Source organism: Rhinoderma darwinii, chromosome 3, assembly GCF_050947455.1.
Source record: "Rhinoderma darwinii isolate aRhiDar2 chromosome 3, aRhiDar2.hap1, whole genome shotgun sequence".
Taxonomy (NCBI): domain Eukaryota; kingdom Metazoa; phylum Chordata; class Amphibia; order Anura; family Rhinodermatidae; genus Rhinoderma; species Rhinoderma darwinii.
In genome coordinates, this window is record NC_134689.1 from 371,506,985 (window position 1) to 371,528,590 (window position 21,606).

General features: G+C 44.3%; 1 protein-coding gene across 1 annotated transcript in view; it reads right to left on the reverse strand.

Annotated features, from left to right (window-relative positions):
* Positions 1-13,445, reverse strand: part of LOC142750006 (zinc metalloproteinase-disintegrin-like 4a) — an 81,802-nt gene extending 68,357 nt beyond the window's left edge. Inside the window, exon 1 of the mRNA XM_075858699.1 lies at positions 13,427-13,445. The gene's annotated coding sequence lies outside the window, so the exon portion shown is untranslated. The remainder of the gene's footprint in view (positions 1-13,426) is intronic.
* Positions 13,446-21,606: the final 8,161 nt, after the last annotated feature.

A 21,606-nucleotide genomic window follows, 5' to 3' on the forward strand; every position in this document is an offset into this window, starting at 1 on the left:
CTACAGGGGGGGCTTTATCTACAAGGGGGGCTTTATCTACGGGGTGGCTTTATCTACAGGGGGGCTATATCTACAGTGGGGGTTTTGTCTATGGGGGGGGCTTTATCTACAGGGGGCTATATACTGGGGTGGGCTATCTATGGAGCACCATATACAGGAGTGGGCTATAACTACAGGGGGCTATATACAGGGGTGGGCTATCTATGGAGCACTATATACAGTGGTGGGCTATATCTACAGGGGGGCTATATACAGGGGTGGGCTATCTGTGGAGCAATATATATAGGGATGAACTATATGTGGAGCACTATATACAGGGGTGGACTATATATGGAGCACTATATACAGGGGTGGGCTATATCTACAGGGGGGCTATATACAGGGGTGGACTATCTGTGGAGCACTATAGGGGGAGCTATTTGTGGGACACTATATACAGGGGTGGGCTATATGGGGGCAGTATCTACAGGGGGCTCTATGGCAGGCGCTATCCATAGGGGGCATGGAGTGTGTGTGTGTGTGTGTGTGTGTGTGTGTGTGTGTGTGTGTGTGTGTGTGTGTGTGAGACACAGTGTATGGTGCTATTATAATTAGAGGTGCAGTGTATGGCGCTATTATATTTAGGGGCGTAGTGTGTGGTATAATGAGAAATGTATCTTTATTTATAGGTATAGAAATGTTGGAAAAGTGAGAAGCTGAAGACATCTGAGCGGCAAACTGCAGAAATGGTCTGTAACTGGGAGTCATCATAGAGGTCTGGACCGGATGGAGAAAAAGAACTAGAATCTGAGACGTCACCGGTGAGTCACTTATTGTAAATGTTTATCCTGCCTCTAATCAGTAATGAAGTCACTGTATAATCTGCAGCGAGATGATGGGTGGTTAAATTACGATATGATTTATTTTTTGTGAAACAGCATCTACCAGCATATCCTTACCATTGTTCAGGCCATGCTGGGAGCTGTAGTTTTACGCCATTTTATGTTTTATTCTCTGGCCCATTAGAGATGCACATTATGTAAATTGTGGTAAAGGTAATCTTCTTACCGGTAGATGTATTTTGAGTTATCCACTCCTTTCTGGTCCTCTGTTATGTAACCAGCAACATGACTCTCCAACAGCCATAGGCATCTCATGTGTGGACAGGAAGTCGGTTTCTCTATTCATTACTATCACAATCTCGATGTGAGTCATAGGAATAAAAGGAGAAACTGACTTCCTGTCCACACATGAAATGCCTATGGCAGTTGGAGAGTCCTATTGCTGGTCACATGATACAGCTGAGTATCAGAAGGGAGTGGATAACTCATAAATACAGCCACCGGTAAGAAAATTGCCTTTACCACAATTTACATAATGTGCATTTCCAATGGGCCAGAGAATAACAAAAATTCTGGGAGTTCACCTTTAACCCCTCTACATGGATCTGGTCTTCACTTTGGGGAGATTGCTAGGTCACTACCTCTTGAGATAGTCCCGGCGGAGTAGCTGCTGGCCAAACAGTAGTTATGCAGACACAGGCAGATGGTACCTTGGTGGTAGCAGGACTCAGGATACAGGATACAGTAATGTTACAGCATAACACAAGATTTTTGCTCAGGCACCAGGGCAAGGGGCAGGCTTACTTATAAAGCTCTGGGTGTGCAGGCATAGGCTGGGGACTAAGGAATGGCAAGAACACGCTCGCACACTCTACAGGCACAAAACAGGGGAGGAGGCAGAGTGCACCGGCATCCCTGGAATGGGAGACGCCGGCGAGGATGAACAGACCGCCAGGTGCCGATCTGCGGCCGCCGACGCTACAGAAAGTATTCACAAAATAGTCAAAATTTAAATCTGAGTGCATATGTATTTACCCCCTTTGCTCTGACACCAATAAATAAAGTCCGGTCACACCAAATAACTTCATAAGTCACATAATTAGTAGAATAAGGTCCCCCTGTGTGCAATCAAAGTGTCACATGACTCATACCTCCTAAACGTCCTGGATTCAGTGGGACAGTCCCGTATTCCGGGTGGTCCTCAGAACACAGATGCAGTTGAATCCAATGCCGAAGCAAGGAACCATCAGCTCCCTGCTCCAGCATTCACTGTACACTAGTAGAGGACTCCCCGCACACAGCACTACTTTAACCCCTTCCCTCTTTGGCCACTTTTGACCTTTAAGACAGAGCCTCATTTTTCAAATCTGGCATGTTTCACTTTATGTGGTAATAACTTCAGAATGCTTTTACCTATCCAAGCGATTCTGAGATTGTTTTCTTACTAGCAAAATTTGCTCGATACATTCAGTATTTAATTATGCAATACACCAAAATTTAGCAAAAAAATTGCAAAAATTAGCATTTTTCTAAATTTAAATAAATGTATCTGCTTGTAAGACAGACAGTAATACCCTACAAAATTGTTGCTAATTAACATCCCCCATATGTCTACTTTAGATTGTCATCGTTTTTTGAACATCCTTTTATTTTTCTAGGATATTACAAGGATTAGAACTTTAACTGCAATTTCTCACATTTTCAAGAAAATGTCAAAAGACTATTTTTACAGGGGCCAGTACAGTTGTGAAGCGGCTTTTCCTCTTCTCCATCCAGTCCAGACTTCATGACGACTTTTCCCGGCCATGACCAATTTCTGCAGAATTTGCCACTCAGATGTCTTTGGCTCCTCACTTTTCCAACATTTCCACACCTATAAACAAAGATAATATTATCATGGTGCCACACACTGTGCCCCTAAATATAATAGCACCAAACACTGTGCCCCTGAATAAAATAGTACAAACACTGTGCCCCTAAATATTATAGCACCATAGACTGCGCCCCTGAATATAATTGTGTCAAACACTGTAGATAGCACCACACACAGCCCCCTGTAAATAGCGCTATACAGTCCTCCCCCTCTGTAAATAGCGTCACATAGCCCTCCCCCTCTTGTATATAGTGCTACACAGCAATCCCCCTTAGATATAGTGATACACAGCGCTCCCTTCTATATAGTGCTATACAACAATCCCCCATTGTATATTGTGCTACACAGCGTCTCCCCCCTTGGACCTGCAGCTCTTGTAATTGCTCAGTATAATGTCCCCCTTAGCTGCCCCCACAGTATAATGCCCTTCATAGCTGTGACACAGTATAATGTCCCCATAGCTGCGACACAGTATAATATCTCCATAGCTGCTACACAGTATATTGCCTCCATAGCTGCGACACAGTATAATATCCCCATAGCTGCGACACAGTATAATGCCTCCATAGCTGCTACACGGTATATTGCCTCCATAGCTGCGACACAGTATAATATCCCCATAGCTGCGACACAGTATAATGCCTCCATAGCTGCGACACAGTATAATGCCCCCATAGCTATAACACAGTATAATGCCTCCATAGCTGCGACGCAGTATAATATCCCCATAGCTGCGACACAGTATAATGCCTCCATAGCTGCGACACAGTATAATGCCTCCATAGCTGCGACACAGTATAATGTCCCCATAGCTGCTACACAGTATAATGTCCCCATAGCTGCTACACAGTATAATGCCTCCATAGATGTGACACAGTATAAAGCCTCCATAGCTATGACACAGTATAATGCCTCCATAGCTGCGACACAGTATAATGCCTCCATAGCTGCGACACAGTATAATGCCTCCATAGCTGCGACACAGTATAATGTCCCCATAGCTGCTACACAGTATAATGCCCCCATAGCTGTGACACAGTATAATGCCTCCATAGATGTGACACAGTATAATGCCTCCATAGCTATGACACAGTATAATGCCTCCATAGCTGCGACACAGTATAATGCCTCCATAGCTGCGACACAGTATAATGCCTCCATAGCTGCCTCCACACAGTATAATGCCCCCATAGCTGCAACACAGTCTAATACCCCCATAGCTGCGACACAGTATAATGCCTCCATAGCTGCGACACAGTATAATGCCTCCATAGCTGCGACACAGTATAATGCCTCCATAGATGTGACACAGTATAATGCCCCATAGCTGACACAGTATAATGCCCCATAGATGTGACACAGTATAATGCCCCATAGCTGATACAGTATAATGGCCCCATAGATGTGACAGTATAATATCCCTATAGCTGCGACACAGTATAATGCCCCATAGATGTGACACAGTATAATGCCCCATAGATGTGACACAGTAAAATGCCCCATAGAGGTGACACAGTATAATGCCCCATAGCTGACACAGTATAATGCCCCATAGCTGACACAGTATAATGCCCCATAGCTGACACAGTATAATGCCCCATAGCTGACACAGTATAATGCCCCATAGCTGACAGAGTATAATGCCCCATAGCTGACACAGTATAATGCCCCATAGCTGGCACAGTATAATGCCTCCATATGTAAGTACCTAATAAAAAAGAAAACATAATTACTTACCTATCCCGGTTCCACCGACGGTGGGGGATGCTTCTCCTCCTCTGCACTGTGCTGTGAGTGACTCTGTGCAGACAGGCGCGATGACGTCACTACATCGCGCCTGCCTGCACCGAGCCGCTCACAGCAGAGTGAATGCTGGGGCGAGGCTCCAGCATTCAACCCAACTGAATCTGCGTCCTGCGGACGCAAATTCAGTTGGAAGCGGGCAGCGCTGCATAGTTTTTTAAGTTTGGGTGCGGTTCGGGCCGCGATAGGCTCCCTGGCAGCCTCGGGCCCCGGGCGACCGCCCGATCCGCCCATATTATAATCCGCCATTGGGTAACAGACACAGGATACCAACAGGTAACGGACTCAGGATACAGGATACAGTAATGTTACAGCATAACACAAGATTTTTGCTCAGGCACCAGGGCAAGGGGCAGGCTTACTTATAAAGCTCTGGGTGTGCAGGCATAGGCTGGGGCCTAAGGAATGGCAAGAACACGCTCGCGCACTCTACAGGCACAAAACAGGGGAGGAGGCAGAGTGCACCGGCATCCCTGGAATGGGAGACGCCGGCGAGGATGAACAGACCGCCAGGTGCCGATCTGCGGCCGCCGACGCTACAGAAAGTATTCACAAAATAGTCAAAATTTAAATCTGAGTGCATATGTATTTACCCCCTTTGCTCTGACACCAATAAATAAAGTCCGGTCACACCAAATAACTTCATAAGTCACATAATTAGTAGAATAAGGTCCCCCTGTGTGCAATCAAAGTGTCACATGACTCATACCTCCTAAACGTCCTGGATTCAGTGGGACAGTCCCGTATTCCTCAGAACACAGATGCAGTTGAATCCAATGCTGAAGCAAGGAACCATCAGCTCCCTGCTCCAGCATTCACTGTACACTAGTAGAGGACTCCCCGCACACAGCACTACTTTAACCCCTTCCCTCTTTGGCCACTTTTGACCTTTAAGACAGAGCCTCATTTTTCAAATCTGGCATGTTTCACTTTATGTGGTAATAACTTCAGAATGCTTTTACCTATCCAAGCGATTCTGAGATTGTTTTCTTACTAGCAAAATTTGCTCGTTACATTCAGTATTTAATTATGCAATACACCAAAATTTAGCAAAACAATTGCAAAAATTTGCATTTTTCTAAATTTAAATAAATGTATCTGCTTGTAAGACAGACAGTAATACCCCACAAAATTGTTGCTAATTAACATCCCCCATATGTCTACTTTAGATTGTCATCGTTTTTTGAACATCCTTTTATTTTTCTAGGATATTACAAGGATTAGAACTTTAGCTGCAATTTCTCACATTTTCAAGAAAATGTCAAAAGACTATTTTTACAGGGGCCAGTACAGTTGTGAAGCGGCTTTTAGGGCCTTATATATTAGAAATCACCAAAAAGTTACCCCATTTTAAAAACTTTACCACTCAAAGTATTCAAAACAGCATTTAAAAAGTTTCTTAACCCTTTAGACGTTTCACAGGAATTAAAGCAAAGTAGAGGTGACATTTTCAAATTTCATTTTTTTTTGCAGAAATTCATATTTAATCTATTTTTTTTGTAACACAGAAAGTTTTACCAGAGAAATACAACTCAATATCTATTGCAGGAAAGGAGGAAGGTAGGATCCAGCGCTGGGTAGCGTTTAAAATGGAAAATGATTTTCCAAGTTTAATTGGTATAAGTTAAAAGGATAGTCCAGTTGTAAGATGTCCTGGGTGTGTAAGAAGTGGGGAGGTGGTATCCTCTAGGCCTACGCGTTTCGGACGACTGCCGCGTCCTTAAACTTGGCTGTGGTATTGCCCAGATTCTGCAGTTTTTAGAAATATCCCACACGTGGTCCTAGTGTGCTAATGGACTGAAGCACTGGCCTCAGAAGCAAAGGAGCACCTAGAGGGTTTTTGGGCCTCCTTTTTATTAGAAAATATTTTAGGCACCATGTCAGGTTTGAAGGGCTCTTGCGGTGCCAAAACAGTGGAAATCCCCAAAAAGTGGCCCCATTTTGGAAACTACACCCCTTGAGGAAATTATCTAGTGATATAGTGAGCATTTTGACCCTGCAGGTTTTTTGCAGAAATTATTAAAAGTAGGCCGTGAAAATGAAAATCTACATTCTTTCAAAGAAAATGTAGGTTTAGCTAATTTTTTATAATTTCCACAAGGACTAAAGGAGAAATAGCACCACAAGATTTGTAAAGCAATTTCTCCCGAGTAAAACAATACCCCATATGTGGTCATAAACGGCTGTTTGGACACACGGCAGGGCATAGAAGAGAAAGAGTGCCATTTGGCTTTTGGAGCTCAAGTTTAGCAGGAATGGTTTGCGGAGGCCATGTCAAATTTCCAAAGCACCTGAGGGACCAAAACAGTGAAAAAGCCAAAAAAGTAACTCCATTTAGGAAACTACACCCCTTGAAAAATCCATCTAGGGGTGTAGTGAGCATTTTGATCCCACAGGTGTTTTATAGATTTTATTAGAATTGGACAGTGAAAATAAAAAAATCCTTTTTCTTCAATAAGGCCTCATGCACACGACCGTAAAAACTCCCGTTATTACGGGTCGTAATTACGACCCGTAATAACGGGCTCATAGACTTCTATTGGCCACGGGTACCTTCCCGTTTTCTTACGGGAAGGTGCCCGTGCCGTTAAAAAAGATAGAACATTTCCTATTTCAGGCCGTAATAACGGCACGGACAGTCCATAGAAGTCTATGGAGCTCCCGTAATGACGGGTGGCTACATGTGTGCACCCGTCATTACGGCAGCGTTGCTAAGCGACGTCAGTAAATAGTCACTGTCCAGGGAGCTGAAAGAGTTAACTGATCGGCAGTAACTCTTTCAGCACCCTGGACAGTGACTACCGATCAGAATAAAGAGCAACCTGTGAAAAATAAAAATATAAGAAGTTCATACTTACCGAGAACTTCCTGCTTCCTCCAGTCCGGTCTCCCGGCCGTTGCCTTGGTGACGCGTCCCTCTCGACATCCGGCCCGACGTCCTGGCCGTCCCTGGATGAGGTTTAAGCCCATGTGACCGCTGCAGCCAATCACAGGTCAATCACAGGCTGCAGCGGTCACATGGACTGCCGCGTCATCCAGGGATGTCGGGCTGGATGTGAAGAGAGGGACGCGTCACCAAGACAACGGCCGGGTAAGTATGAATTTCTTTAACTTTTATTACAGAAAGGGCTGTCCCTTCTCTCTATCCTGCACTGATAGAGAGAAGGGGCTGCCGATTAGTGCAGTGCTATTTTGCCGCCAAAAACGTGCCCGTAAATACGGGTGGAATATGGGTGACACCGGACCCATATTTACGCCAGTATTTACGGGTGGGAAAAAATACGGTCGTGTGCATGAGGCCTAAGACGTAGTTTTAGCTCAAAATTTTTCATTTTCTCAACCCCCAACACTTGTAAAGCAATTTCTCCCGAGTACAGCAATACCCCACACGTGGTCATAAACTGCAGTTTGGGCACAGAATACGGCTCAGAAGGGAAGGAGAGCCATTTGCTTTTGTAGTACAGATTTTGCTGCATTTGGTTTCTGGACACTATGTCGCATTTGCAAAGTCCCTGTGGGACCAAAACAGTGGATCCCCCCCAGAAGTGACCCCATTTTGGAACAAACACCCCTCAAGGTATTCACCTAGGAGTGTAGTGAGCATATTAACCCCCGCAGGTGTTTGGCAGATGTTGCAAATTGAAAATCGGATTTTTTTCCATAGATATGTCAACATTTTGTGCCCAGCTTGTGCCACCATAACTAGATAGCTCTCTAATTATTATGCTGTGTTTCCCAGTTTCAGAATCACCCTACATGTGGACCTAATCTTTTGCCTGGACATTCGACCAAGCTCAGGAGTGAAGGAGCACCATGTAAAATTGAGGCCTAATTTGGTTCACAATTGCAGAGGCTCTGATGTAAAATAATAAAAGAAACACCTGAGAAGTTACCCCATTTTGGAAACTGCACCCCTCAAGCCATTTATTAAGGGGTGTAGTGAGCATTTTCATCCCACAGGTCTTTTCCACAAATGATTGCGCCGCGGAAGGTGCAAAGTAAAAATTAACATTTTTCCCTAGATATGCTATTTCAGTGGCAAATATGTCGTGCCCAGCTTGTGCCACTGGGGACACACACACTAAAAATTGTTAAAAGGGTTATCCCGGGTATTGCGATGCCATATATGTGGAAGTAAACAGCTATTTGGGCACGCTGTAGGGTTCAAAAGGGCGGCAGCGCCATTTGGCTTTTGGAGCGTGGATTTTGCTTGATAGTAGTTTTGTTTGGAGTCTTACTGGTGTTTCCGTTTATAATGTGGGGCATACGTGAGCTGGGCAGAGTACATCAGGGGCATAGTCAGGTGGTATAATAATAAGGTAAAAATAAATAAAAAATAAATCCATAGATGTGTGTTACGCTGTGGAGCAATCCTTTCTGCACAGTCCGGTGTCGCGCTGATAAATGTCCTTCCTTATCCTCCTTTTGGTCCACACTCCGCACATTTGCAGTTTGGGGAATTTTGCTGGGAAGTGTTGTCCTGGTATAATACGGGTGCCCCCGCTTCCAGCAGATATTTTTGGGCCCTACCTCCCCTGGTTCCCTAATTTTAGTGCCTTGATAATTTGCCTCTTGAAACAGAAGTGTTCCCCTCGGGCTGCACAACTGGATATTTTTCTTTCCTGACTTATTGAAGCCTTAACTTATATTACTTTTTCATAGACGTAGTGGTATGAGGCCTGTTTTTTTGCGGGACGAGCTGTAGTTTTTATTGGTACCATTTTGGGGTACATGCGACTTTTTGATCACTTTTTATCTTTTTTTTTGGGAGGCAAGGTGACAAAAAAACAGCAATTCTGGCATCTTTTTTTTAGTTCTTTTTATATAGCATTCACCACGCATAATAAATTACATGTTAACTTTATTCTGCGGATCAGTCCGATTCCGGGAATACCTAATTTATAGCACTTTTTTATGTTTTACAACTTTTTGCGCAATAAAATTACTTTTGTGAAGAGAATATATTTTTTCTGTCGCCAAGTTGTGAGAGCCATAACTTTTTAATTTTTTCGTCGTCGGAGCTGTATGAGGGCTTGTTTTTTACGAGACGAGTTATAGTTTTTATAGGTACCATTTTTGGATAAATGCGGCTTTTTGATCACTTTTTATTTCAATTTTTGGAAGACAAAGTGACCAAAAGAACAGCAATTATGGCAGTATTTTTTAGTTTTTTTTTACGGCGTTCACTGCGCGGGATAAATAAAATATTTTTATAGTTTAGCTCGTTATGGTCGCAGCGATACCAAATATGTATGGTTTATTATTTTTTTCAATTATAAATGACTTGATAACGGGGAGATTGTGTTTTATTTTATTATTTGAAACTTTTATTGTATTTTTTACAACTTTTATTTTTGCTTTTTTTTTTACAAATTTCTTTAGTCCCACTAGGGGACTTGAAGATCCAACTGTTTGTTTGATGTTCTAATACATTGCACTACCTATGTAGTGCAATGTATTGGAACTGTCAGTTGTTCACTGACAGCAAGCCGATAAGGCTCCGCCTCCGGCTACAAACCGCTAAGTTGCAGCAATCGCATTGGATCGCTGCATCGAAGGGGTTAATGGCAGGAATCGGAGCTAGCTCCGGCTCCTGCCGATACATAGGGGTGTCCGCTGCTGATGCCGGAAGCTGAGACGGCGCCATCTTGACGATGGTACCGAAAGCGTTTTAGGCCCCGCCGCCGAGCGGGGCATAGGAGGCTTCTGTTGCTGGCAGACCGGGAGGTAAGTATTAGGACTCCGATAACCTTTGCAGCCACCAGGCAACCCAGCCATAACGTTGCTGGGGTGCCGGTGGCTAAAAACCCCTCAAATGCTGCGATCTCTATTGAACGCAGCATGTGAGGGGCTAATCGGCCGGATCGGAGGCTAGCTTCGGTCCTGGCCATTACATCAGGGTGCCAGCTGAATATAATAGACTTACGTTCGGGTCTTTGGTCTGTATTCTCTATGCCTGTTCTTTCTCTTCTCTCTGGCATTCATGTATGCATGCGTGGTTGCTAAGACGCTAACATAGAGCTGCTTGACAGCCGTTCACGTGATATTTTTATCATGTGATGTAATGCTAAGCTTGCGTAGTTGTACAACATGAACGCCACAGATGATAGAATATTGTGCACTACACGTCCCATGTTATGTACCTTAGTTTTGGGTGACTGCCAATGTTTGCATTCACCTGAGTCTTCACAGCTGTAGAATATTTTGACTTAAATCAGGATATTTTGTGCGATCTTTTATTATGTCACTTTATTTGTATAAAACACTTTTTTGATGTTCACGAAATACAATTTTAGTGTACTACAGAGCTGTATACACTAGGCATGTACATTTAACCAGGGGCGTAGCTAAAGGCTCATGGGCCCCGAAGCAAAGGTTCTTCTTGGGCCCCCCCCCCCAAACTTTTCAGGGCCGATGGCACGCAGCGTTCAGCTGCATCGCTGGATCTCCTAAGTGATCCAATAATGCAGCACTAGCAGCCAGGGGCGTCACTAAGGACTTAAAACATCAGGGGGAATATCCCCAATACATATATGCCCCCCCCCCCCAAAAAAAATGAGACCGCATATCTATAGCACTACGACCCTAAAGTGATGGATAAGATTAGATATAGTGGCTTAGCAGACAGTAGCACACATTATAGGATTAGATACAGTGTCTCAACAAACCGTATCACACATGATAGGATTAGATATAGGGCCCAGCAGACAGTATCACACATGATAGGATTAGATATAGGGCCCAGCAGACAGTATCGCACATGATAGGATTAGATACAGTGGCTCAGCAGACAGTATCACACATGATTGAATTAGATATAGGGCCCAGCTCGCTGACATTGCAGCTCCAGTGCTGGACCCAGGAAAGGTAGCAATAATCATTATTTTTTTTTATTCTCAATAAAATGGATAACGAGGGTTGTGTGGAATTTTTATTTCAATAAAATATTTTATCTATGTCTTTGTATTTGTTTAAACTTTATAACTACCGCCCTAGTAATTGTTGCTGGCTGATTCACAACGCCCATTACTAAGGGGGGACTTAATGTTAGACATGAAGAGGTTAACACTAATCCCCATTATTACCCTGGTACCCAGCGCCACCAGGAAGAGCCGGGTATGATCTAGCACCTGACCATCTGTAGTGACAGAGGGGCACTGGGGCGGCCGCAGTCTAGTATTATTAGGCTGGGAAAGGCCAAAAACTGTGACCCTTCCCACCCATTGAGATCAATGGTGATGCAAACGGAAGCTAAGGTTTCCGTTTGCCTTTACATCGAGCAGTTAACCAGACGGAACCCCTCAAAGTAAGGGCAGCGGCGACGTGAACAGGTCCCATGTGCATGTGTGATACTGTTTGTTGGACCCTGTATCTAAGCCTAATGTAGGCTTAGATACAGGGTGCAGCAGACAGTATTCTTACGCATAATATCAACATATGTCTCAACAGGAAAATAGTTATCAGGGTTAGACCACCAACAAGTGCGGATTCAGGCCTCCCTACTGTGGGAATAGAGACTCCAAATTGACTATAGAAAACACTGAGAACAAAGGAGTCATAAACTATTAGGATAATTTTGCCAATGGCATAGAAAAATAAACTTTATTAGGACAGTACAAATTACATACAATTTAAAAATAGACTACAAAATCCAAGACCTGTACACCTCCCAAGTGGCAAAGACGAACATAGAGGAAATACCTCTTATAAATGCAGCTCCGAGAAGAAAGAGATCATTAAATCAAACAAGCAAGGGCTCAGATAAACATATTGTCAGTTCAGTATGATTGAATATCAAGTGAAGGCAAAACGCCAGAAATTGAAATGTAAGTGAAATCGGGTCATATATTCATCCAGACTCATAGTAGCATTGTAGGTAAATGATTAAATGCTGGACTCAAAAAATGACGACAAATTGCTTACATAAGCCCACATCAAGCAAGATATATCTTCCCAGCAAATAAAGCCACAAGAGGAAAGGTAAGTAGAAAAGGTATAAGGTAAAAACCTATGGTGCTACTAACCCATATAATTCCTGTGGTTCAGTGACTTCCCGAGTACGGAGGGACCCCTTTTCTACTTACCTTTCCTCTTGTGGCTTTATTTGCTGGGAAGATATATCTTGCTTGATGTGGGCTTATGTAAGCAATTTGTCGTCATTTTTTGAGTCCAGCATTTAATCATTTACCTACAATGCTACTATGAGTCTGGATGAATATATGACCCGATTTCACTTACATTTCAATTTCTGGCGTTTTGCCTTCACTTGATATTCAATCATACTGAACTGACAATATGTTTATCTGAGCCCTTGCTTGTTTGATTTAATGATCTCTTTCTTCTCGGAGCTGCATTTATAAGAGGTATTTCCTCTATGTTCGTCTTTGCCACTTGGGAGGTGTACAGGTCTTGGATTTTGTAGTCTATTTTTAAATTGTATGTAATTTGTACTGTCCTAATAAAGTTTATTTTTCTATGCCATTGGCAAAATTATCCTAATAGTTTATGACTCCTTTGTTCTCAGTGTTTTCTATAGTATTCTTACGCAGTATAAGCTGGGGCCCTGTATCTAAGCCTAACACACGGTAGGCTTTAAAGGTTGTCCAGTCCCTAAACATTGATGGCCTATCTTCAGTATAGGCCATCAATAGCTGATGGGTTGGGGTCAGACACCCGGGACCCCCGCCAATCAGCTGTCTTGAAGGGGGTGCAGAGCTCGTACGAGTGCTGCTTCCCCTTCATTTCGCTCACTTGCTCACACTGTGAATCGCTGACACGTCCGTGTCAACGATTCAGTGTGAGAAAGTGGCCGGAATGAAGGGGAAGTAGCACTCGTACGAGCGGCTGAAACCCCTTCAAAACAGCTGATTGTCGGGGGTCCCGGGTGTCTGACCCCAACCCATCAGCAAGACACTAAAATTAAACTTACCTCTTCTTCGGCCGCAGGTCCTCACTCCATCAAGTGTCGGGATGGTGTGCGCAGCGCATAGCATCGTGACGTTATGCGCTGCGCATAGTGCTGTGATGTCAGAACCTCTGATACGCTCCAGGAAGAGGAGGGTAACTACTGTCAGTTACTATAGTAACAGGGGCTGGTGTAGTTTACTACATAGGCCCCAGTTACTATAGTAACTTTTCATTGATGTGTTGCGGGGGGCTGCGGGCCCCCCTGCCTTCTGGGCCCGGTCGCAATTGCGACCGCTGCGACCCCTAGAGCTAGGCCACTGCATTTAACACTACACATCTCTGTATGTCACCATATTATGTACTACAACTCAGAGGTTGTATAGAACTATAATACAGCCATGTACATAAGACTTAGGCCCCATGCACACGACCGTACCCGTAATCACGGTCCATGAATACGGGCACAACCGACCAAGAACGGACGCGGATAGTTGTCCGGATTTGTGGGCTGTCCTCCCGTTATAAAATATAGGAGCACGGTCCGTAAAATAAAAAAATAGGACATGTCCTATTTTTTACCGAATGTTTCTACGGCACGGTAAATATACGGGAAGGTGTCCGTTGGCCATAGAAATGAATGGGTCCGTAATTACGAACCGTTTCTGTGGTCGTTTGCATGGGGCCTTAAAGCCTAGCAGTGTAAAAAAAACAAAAAACATGTTAATACATGCTGTTTTATTTCATTTGCTGTGCTTTTTTCTAATGTGCTAGTTCTAGGAAATGTTTTTTTAGGCTGCTTGTATAGGAAACTGTAGATGCAGCGCCGCATGTAAAAAAAATGCTGGTTTTAAACATGGTTTTAACCATTGTCGTCAACACAAAAACATCAAGGAAAGGTATGCAGAAAAAACTGCAGCGTGCCCTAGAAACGGTTTCATTCTCAAATACAAAGTATGAATAACATTTAGCAACTTCTGATTCATTTTCATGTAACATCTGGTTTCCGTTTTTCCACATTGAAAAAAACAAATTTCATTACATATCAGTCCTGATATATCTCAGCTATTAACTATTTGATAAAAAACAAAAGCAGTTGGAAGTTCATGTAAATGACCCAGAGAGGGCACTATTGCCTTTCAGAGATCCAAAGATTACATAGGAAAGCTGGTACAGAAACAGTGTTTCCCTTTGATCACTCAGTTCCTATGAAAATGTGTTATGTATTAACTATTTAGGGTACGTACACACACAGTGTAGATCCTGCAGAATTTCCGTCTGGATTTTTCGTGCAGAAATTCTGCAGCATATTACAGTAACAGCAAAGTGGATTAGATTTGAATAATTTGTAATATATTTTTCTTTGAAAAACGCTGCACTATGTATGTTGTGTGTGGACAGCTCCTGATTTTCAACCGTTTTTTGAGCAAACTCGCGTTCTTTACGGCCGTTTTTTGGAGCTATTTTTCTATACAGTCAATGAAAAACGGCTCGAAAAACGGCTCAAGAAGTGACATGCACTTCTTTTTCGCGGGCGTTTTTTTTTTATGCGGCCGTTTTTCAAAACGGCTGCGGTAAAAAAACGACCCGTCGGAACAGAACACCGTTTTTCCTATTGAAATCAATGGGCAGATGTTTGGAGGCATTCTGGTTCCGATTTTTCGGCCGTTTTTCGAACGTTTACGGCCCGAAAAACAGCCAAAAATGCAGTGTAAACATACCCTTAGTATTGAAACAACAGCTATTGAGACATTGTAAGTGAAGTTTGGGGTTTTACTATATTGACTTATTGCCTATATTGGAATTCTATAATACAAAAAAGAGTGTGTTCTCAAATTCCTTGCGCCTACCCTGGACTAGGAATCAGCAAAATACAGAATGCCTATTATAAGGCTGATACAGAATGCCTATTATACACAACAGGGCATTTTGATTTAATTTATTTTACTGCTGTATTTTTCTTTAGGGTATGTGCACACGTAGTGACCAAAAACGTCTGAAAATACAGAGCTGTTTTCAAGGGAAAACAGCCCCTGATTTTCAGACGTTTTTTGAGCAACTCGCGTTTTTCGCTGCGTTTTTCGCGCTGTTTTCGCAGTGTTTTTTACGTATTTTTTTGGAGCTGTTTTCATTGGAGTCTATGAGAAAACAGCTCCAAAAACGTCCAAAGAAGTGTCCTGCACTTCTTTTGACGAGGCTGTATTTTTACGCGTCGTCGTTTGACAGCTGTCAAACGACGACACGTAAATGACAGGTCGTCTGCACAGTACGTCGGCAAACCCATTCAAATGAATGGGCAGATGTTTGCTGACGTATTGTAGCCCTATTTTCAGACGTAAAACGAGGCATAATACGCCTCGTTTACGTCTGAAAATAGGTCGTGTGAACCCAGCCTTAGGCTTCGCTTACACAGGATTTTTATTTGTGGCGTTTAAAGCTTCTTTTCCCTTAAAGGGAATGTGTTGTTAGCAAAAAATGTTTTGTTTTTTTTTAGTTAAACAATTAGTGTGTGGGTGATTAAACATTGTTCTAATTTATTTTATTTTTTTCACGAGTCAGGAAATATTATAAATTGGATTCAATTGTATTCTAATTTATAATATTTCCCATTGGTGGTCACTAGATGGAGCAATTCCCAAAATTGCAGCATTGCATGTGGTAAAGCAACCACATTGCTTTATGCTGCAAAATTGGGAAAAAATCCCTCGCTCTAGTGAGCTCTCAGAATCCCCCCCTCCTTTATCCTGGCTAGTGCCGGGAGAAACGAGGGGATTGAACGGTCTAACCTCCTACACTGTGTGTCGCCATTTTTTGAGCTAACACACAGTGTAGTAGGTTAACATATACTAGTAAACACACAGTAAAACACGAACATACATAGAAATCACTTACCTGCTCCAGTCGCCGCCGCTCCCTCCGGACCGTCCGCTCCGTCTGCTGCCGCTGCTCCATGTGCACAAGTCCGGAAGCCGCCACCGGAAGTAGTAATCTTACTGTCCGGCCGCAACTTCCGGTCCACAGGAAAATGGCGCCGGACGGCGCGCATTTCAAATTGGACTGTGTGGGAGCGGCGTATTCCATGTCTGTATGTGTCGTTAATCGACACATACAGAAATGGAAAAAAAAAATGGCAGCCCCCATAGGGAAGAAAAAGTGTAAAAATAAAGAAAAGTAAAACACAAACACACAAATAAATACAAATGTTTTTAATAAAACACTAAGGCCTCATGCACACGACCGTGTTTTTGCGTCCGCAATTCCACCGCAAATCCACGGGTTAATTGCGGACCCATTCATTTCTATGTGGCCATACCCACTATCCGTGTTTTCACGGCTCTCCGCATGTCCGCACATCCGTGCCGCAGAAACTCCGGACATGTCTTATTACGGGCCGCAAATGCGCTGCGGACATGCCAATAGAAGTCAATGGGCCCGTGGAAATTGCGGATACACCGCCGTGTGTCATCCGCAGTTTGCGGATTTGCGGAAGTGTTGCTAGGCGACGACCGGGAATGACTTCTGTCGTCGTGAAGTCTGGAGACAGTGCATGAAAGCAGCAGAGAGCAGCAGAGAGCAGCATGGCTTCAATTATAAACGTCGAGAAACTAATCATCCAGTACAGGCTGGACCCAGCAGAATGCCATAGGGGGAGGCCACCATGATCAGGGATGTAGGAAGGGAAGGAGTTAAGGAGTTAGGGGTGTGGTTAGGAGGGGGCGTATGTGAGTGGGGCGAGGTCAGGTTACTTAAGGGTAGGAGAGAGGAAGGACGCCGCCATCTTTAGTTAACAGCACAGGGAAGCTTGTCCCACCCTCCCTCCCAAAATGTTGTGTTCGTCTGTGTTGGTTATTTTGGTATTTCGCTTTGTTGCTCGTTGTTTTTGTTTTTCCGCAGGTACCAGAGGATGCTGTGGAACAGTTTTGCAATGTCGCAGCAGTTGTATGGCGGATTGGGGGTCCTTGGAGTTGGTGGTAAATTACTGTGGGGGGGGGGGATTCATAGGGGGTATGGTCCCTCCCCAATTTATTATGGTTGGTAGTCTGGTCAATTTGGGCTCCTGCTGGGTGGTGTCCCGAGGAGTGGTCAATTTGGGCTCCCGCTGGGTGGAGTCCCGGGGAGTGGTTGCGGTTGAGGTCAGCCAACTGCAGGTATAACGGTGCCCCTGAGCCAGTAGGGTGACGGCTGGGAGTAAAATACTATGCAGGTGGGCTGTTTCGTGACAGACTTTTGTAGCTCCAAGGACTCCCCTTCCATTGTTATTATTATTTGTAAATTGTTGTTCTTGATGTCTGTTTGTAAATAAAATGGCTGCTGTGGCCAAATTTATCCAACCCAAGTGTCTGAGTCTTATTAGAGGGACAGGGGGTTTGGGAAAAGGTATGGCCATTAATGGGGAAGGTGAGTAGGTGAAGCCACTTCCCCCCGGTAGGAGTGTACGCACTCTACAGTCCCCTGATCATGGTCCAGCACAAGCCCTGTCTGTGGGATAAGCGGGTGGAAGAATATGCAGACAGGAATCTGAAAGATCTTGCCTGGCAGGAGGTCTGCAGTGAGGTGCATCTTACCGAGTGGGAGAAGGCAACTAAAGTGCAAAAGAAGCGCATGGGTAAGTTTCACACCTTGATGCGGTTTCTGAGTACTCCTGTCATGTCATAATGACATGCCTGACGTTTTGATTGTTGGCGGTTGGATCACTGAAACACCCACCAATCGCTGAAATGAAGCTGCAGAAGTGCACGTGAGATTGTGGGGGTCTCATGGCTCTGAACAGCACCGATCAAAATGTGACATGTCACTATGAGGGTATGTTCCCACACACTAATTACGGACGTAATTCGGGGGTGTTTGACCTCTATTACGCACGCTAAATACGCCGCAATAGCGTTGACAAACATCTGCCCAGTGAAAGCAATGGGCTGACGTTTGTGTGTTCAAGCGGCGTGTATATTTACGCGTCAATAGACGCCCGCGTCAAAGAAGTGACCTGTCACTTCTTGTGCCATAATTGGAGCCGTTATTCATGGGCTCCTATGAAAATCAATTACGTCCGTAAAGGACGCTGCGTTAAAGCGCCAGCACATGCCTTTACGGCTGAAATTACGGGTGATGTTTTCTCCTGAAACCAGCAACGTCATTTCAGCCGTTACGGACGCTGTCGTGTGGGCACATGGAAAACGTGGCAAGTCTGCTGTAGTTTCTGCAACGTCGGAATTACCTGTCAAATATGCAAATGTAGGTGCAGATTTGTTGCGTAAACAACAAAAATTTGCAGCATCATTTTCATATAATAAACAACATTTCCTAATATCTAGTAATGTACTCTTCTAAAATGTTGATCTGTGATTGGTTTATTTTATATCATAGTCGAAAACGTCAAAACACGCTGGAACACGTGCCGAGACCAATTAAAGCGTGAGATGAATGACAAGGGGAAGAGCGGAGACGGACGTCTGAAAAAAAAGCCATACATGTACACCAAACAACTTTCGTTTCTTCTTGATGTAATGCAGGTTGGCCCGTAAGTATTGCTTATATACTTTGATCATTGTAGTCTGCCCATGTAGCCAGTTGTGTAAGTACCGCTGTAGCAGCCGTAGCGACTGCTACGGGGACCGCGGCATGAGGGGACTCCACCATGTCCGGAGGCTCCGCTAGCAGCCGCTATGACGGCTACAGCGGGACGCAACTGAACACTACGGCTGAGCAGGGAGGTATCTCCCCGCTCTGACATTAAACAACAGACATGTATCCCCTAACCACTGAATAGGGGATACATGTGTGATCGCTGGCATTGACAGGGAGAACGGGGGACAGAAAGTACCCTGAACTTCTCCATCCCAAACCTCGTACTTTCGCCAGCTCCGTAAAAATGAATGGAGCCAAAGTCGTGCTTGTGCGCATACATAACCAGCGCTCCTTTCAATTTTTTGGAGCTGTGCAGACGGCAGAACTTAAGGGGACTTTCAGTCCCCCCCTTCACCCTATCGCTGCCAGCGATAACGCATGTATTTGTAGGACACACTATAGGTGGCATTTGTCCGGGGGGCGGGGAGGGGGGCCTGTATGGCGTTAGCGGCATACAGCCCCCTCACTAGATAACGCCGTACAGTCCCCCTATAGATAACGCCATATAGTACCCCGGTAGATAATGCCATACAGTGTACAGTGTGGGGCTGTATGGCGTTATCTACAGGGGTGGGGGCAGCAAAAAAGGCACTATCTACAAGGGGGGGGGGGGTGACACCCAGTGGAGGGATGGCCCCAGTCAAAAGTTTGCTATGCGGCCCTGTCTTTCCTAGTTAGGGCTCTGCATGTAGTGATGCATACATAGTGTATTTGCCCAGCTGTAGACATGACGTTAAATTACTACAAAAATTCCCTAACATTATGTTTTCATTTTCAAACAGAACCAAGGATAATCTGGAGGAAGAAGAAGACTCTGATGAGACTCAAATTGAAGAGCCTGACGTAGCTTTGGGGACTGCTAGGTCCACTTCCACTCCTGTGACAGCGGAACCAACAACAGTGGATAATCCAGTCTGTGCCGCGGACGAAGAAATTATACCCCGAGGTAAACGTCGACGTTCTGCCAAAGGTCCAACACGTACAGAGTCAAGGCAGGAAGTCGACTTGCGTGTATTAGAACACTTGGAGAAAAGAGCTACTGAAACTGAAGAGGGCACCTTCTGTCGCGCTCTCTCTAATATTCTTAAAAGAGTGCCAATTTCCAGACAGATAAGGTGCCAAACAGCACTAATGGAAGTCGTGGAAATATTTGCGACACATCCTGACCCACGTGCAATGCATCAGGCCATCGAGTTTCATAGACGGGGGTGTGATGCAAGCACCTTCAACTCTGTCCCTCCAGCACCTGCAGCAACCGCGCAAGGCATCCAGCATCCGTCATATGTAGACTCAATGCCGCTATTCAGTGACGATCGTTCAGTTTATGGCATGCCAGGACCTTCTCAGCAACAGTATGGGCAAATGCAGCAGGGGGAGGCAGTTCCACGACCACATCATGAACCTGCACCTTCGCAATCCTTTTACAATTTATAATTTAGTTATATAACATAGTTTTGGTTATGTTTGTTGACACTATTTTATGCAAGAAATAAAATAAGTTTATAGTTAATTATGTGTTTGTCTTTATTATTATTGCAAAACATAATGAGGTATTGGTCTGCATTTCTGCCAAATGCAAATAATCGCATTTTTTTTTTTTTAAATTAATAAAGAATTTAAAAAAAAAAACAGAAATACATTAGCTCGCAACCCGCGTCAAGGGTCCTCATTCTCTTGCGAGTCCCTACTCTACTACTGCAACTTTAACTACTAACATTTGTAACATAAACAGGAAATACAACAGTCCCTCTAAAATTTTAATTTGGCAGACGAAGCACATCCCTTTGCCAAGGAACTGCTCCCTCAGGTGATACAAAATAGTCTGTATACAAATTACGGACTGCCAGTCCAGACACTCCAGGTCTTCCATGTGGTGTGTAGTCCAAAGGGATGTAATTAGTTGAGAAATGGTTCAGCTCTGCGTCCACTGCGACTCATGAATCCTCAGAAAATTGTGGAGGACAACACACGCTTGTATAACCTTTGTCACATTTTCAGGATTCATCTGAATGGAGCTCTGGAACACACGCCACTTGCTGCTTAGAATTCCGAAGGCGCACTCCACATACCGTCTTGCACGGGTAAGGCGGTAGTTAAAAATGCGCCTCTGTTCATCTAAGCCACGCCTAGGGAATGGACGCATCAGGTGAGGGGACAGTCCGAAACCTTCATCACCCACAATGACAAAGGGTGCTGGTGGTCCTGTAGATCCTGGAAGCTGTCTAGGTTCCGGAAGGTCGAGCTGGTTAGATGCTAGACGTTCACCCATTCTGGAAGCCCTGAAGATGCCAGCATCCGCAGAGCTTCCATAGGCACCAATATCGACAATTATAAACCGATAGTCACTGTCAGCCAAGGCCAACAGCACCACCGAGAAAAACTGCTTATAATTGAAATACTGAGACCCTGAGTGAGCAGGCTTTTTTACGCGGATGTGCTTACCATCTAGCGCACCAACACAGTTGGGAAACTGTGCTGATTGGAAGAAGCCATCGGCAATCCGAATCCAGTCCTCTGGCTTGGGCTTTGGCATAACTGCTGCTCGAAGTTGCTGCCAGATGAATTCGCAGGTAAGCTTGA